Raw genomic sequence first — 2,229 nt, forward strand, 5'->3', positions numbered from 1 at the left:
GGGGAGCCGGGAACGTGCTGTTCGCCCGGAGCCCCGCCGGGCCCCGCACCAGCGGCCCCTTCCCGCTCCCGCCGCTATTTATAGCCCGCGGCCACCCAATGACCTTGGGCAGGCGGCTCGTCCCCGCTTGCGGGACAACCCGCAGCCGAGACCTCCCCGCTTCCCGCCCGGCAGCGCTCCCGGGGGCCGCTTCCCGGACCATCTGCCTGCTCCCGTGTCCTTCCTCCCGCGCCTCCGTCCTGCCACGCTCCCTCCCTCCCTCCCTCCCTCCCTTTCCCCGACGGCGGGACACCGCTGCCTTCTCCGCACCAGCGGCTGATCCCCGCACGCACCGGGAGAACGCGGCTGTGCCGGCGCAGCCCCACACAATGCCGCGGACACGCCCCGCCCGCAGCCCCGCACGGAGCCCCACACGATGCCACGCACACGCTCCGCCCGCAGCCCCGCACACGGAGCTCCACACGGAGCCGCGCACACGCTCCGCCCTCAGCCCCGCACACGCCCCACAAAGAGCACCGCACACGCTCCGCCCGGAGCCCCGCACACGCCCGGCCCGCAGCCCCTCACACGCCCCACACGGAGCCCCGCACGGAGCTCCGCACACGCACCGCCGCAGCCCCGCACGACGCCGCGCTCCCGCCCGCGGTGCCGCCGCCGCGGCTCCGACCGACCTTGGGGCGGGGCGGGGGCGTGTCCGCGCCCGCCAACCCGGAAGGACTGAGGGGCACGCGGGGGTCGGGCGGCGCGTCACGCGGCGTCTGAGGGGCGGCGGCGCGGAGCTGCTGCGGTCCTGGGCGAGCCCGGAGCGCCGGCGGCGGGATAGCGGGATAACCGCGCTGAGCTGCCGCGCCTGCCTGCTGCGGGGAGGCGAAGGGCCAGCCTGGCAGGGAGACGTGCTGAAACGCGCGCTTTGGACGTGGGACTAACGCCATAGCACGTAGGTGGTGTTCTCTCCTTTATTGTTGCTTCTTAAAATGCGAGGTGTTGGAATGGTAGGTGCAGTACGGGAACAGAAAATGGGGAGCTGTGTCAGCTTTGGATATTAGGAAGAATTTCTTCACAGAAAGGGTGATTGGGCACCGGAATGGTCTGCCGGGGAGGTGGTGGAGTCACCGTTTCAGGAGGTGTTCAAGGAAAGGCTGGACGTGGCTCTCCAGCCTTGGTCTGCTTGTCGTTGTGATGTTCGGTCATTGGCTGGACTCGGTGATCTCAGTGGTCTTTTCCAACTTAATCGATTCTGTGCTTCTGTGATTCTGTAGCTGTTGAAATAATTCATGGCTGGATGGAGAGCACATGGGGTGGGAGAGGCAGTTCCAGCGGACAGCCAGCCGGGCTGCCATTGCCTGCATATGTTGTCTTACCTCACAAGATCTGTGGGTTCCATGCATGAGTTAGGCGGATTTTAGTTTGGGGTTTTTTTAACTTACCTAAGTCTGTGTAGCTGCTCATGCAAAGTACGTGAGGTGTGAGGTGTCATACTGCTTCCAGACTTGCAAAGAGTGACTTAGCAAGTAAAGTTAAACACTGAAAGCACGAGAGTTATCCTGGGCGTAATTAATAGGATACTCTATGACTAAATGTTCATTACTGTGCTTTTAAATAAGCTTGTGTGAAAGGTTCCCTTTCCCTACACCTTATACCTATGCTTTATGTTTTGGGCTCAATAACCATTGAGTCGTCCAACAGCGTGCTCATCAGTATGGTAGCGTATATCAGCATAATTCCAGCTATTAGTTATAAATTACACACTTTAAAAGCTAGAACCAGCCCTTTCTGGTTTTTCTAATTAGAAATGTGTTTTCAGCATTAAAAAGAAATTAAAAATGCCTGTGTTCTGAATAGTGAAAAGGTTATAGGGTGTGACTTTTCAACATCAGGCACTGAAGGTTTGTGTAGTTTCGGTTGTGAATTAAGTTTTAGACTATTAGGTAGTACGCTTAGGACAAAGCAGGTGTGTCCTAGTGGCTACCTAAAAGTGTTCATAATTATATTTGGTGAAAGTTTTAATCCAGTTATTGGGTGCTTAGGATATGTCGTTCTGATTTAGTGATCTTAGGTGTTCTGCTGTTTGGTCTCAGAGGCTTAAAGTAATTCACAGGACTTCAGCTACTCAGGCCAAAACACTGCTAAGCAGAATGTTAAGCAGTCTAAAGGGGTGTACTGTTGTAATAATATTCGGGGGGTGTAATCTTGGGATTAATTACCTGATTATATTTCGTAATTTTCCTT

At 56.6% G+C, this 2,229-nt stretch overlaps 1 protein-coding gene across 3 annotated transcripts in view; it reads right to left on the reverse strand.

The window, feature by feature from the left end:
* Positions 1–709, reverse strand: part of NNT (nicotinamide nucleotide transhydrogenase) — a 43,758-nt gene extending 43,049 nt beyond the window's left edge. For 2 of the 3 annotated variants that reach the window (XM_085041959.1, XM_085041957.1), the window contains exon 1: positions 609–709. The gene's annotated coding sequence lies outside the window, so the exon portion shown is untranslated. Of the gene's footprint in view, positions 1–332; positions 461–608 lie in introns of those variants that run through there. The other variant, XM_085041958.1, reaches the window with a different exon arrangement.
* Positions 710–2,229: the final 1,520 nt, after the last annotated feature.

The sequence above is a fragment of the Lichenostomus cassidix genome, chromosome Z (assembly GCF_008360975.1).
Source record: "Lichenostomus cassidix isolate B80296 chromosome Z, HeHo_3.0, whole genome shotgun sequence".
NCBI classification, from domain to species: Eukaryota; Metazoa; Chordata; class Aves; order Passeriformes; family Meliphagidae; genus Lichenostomus; species Lichenostomus cassidix.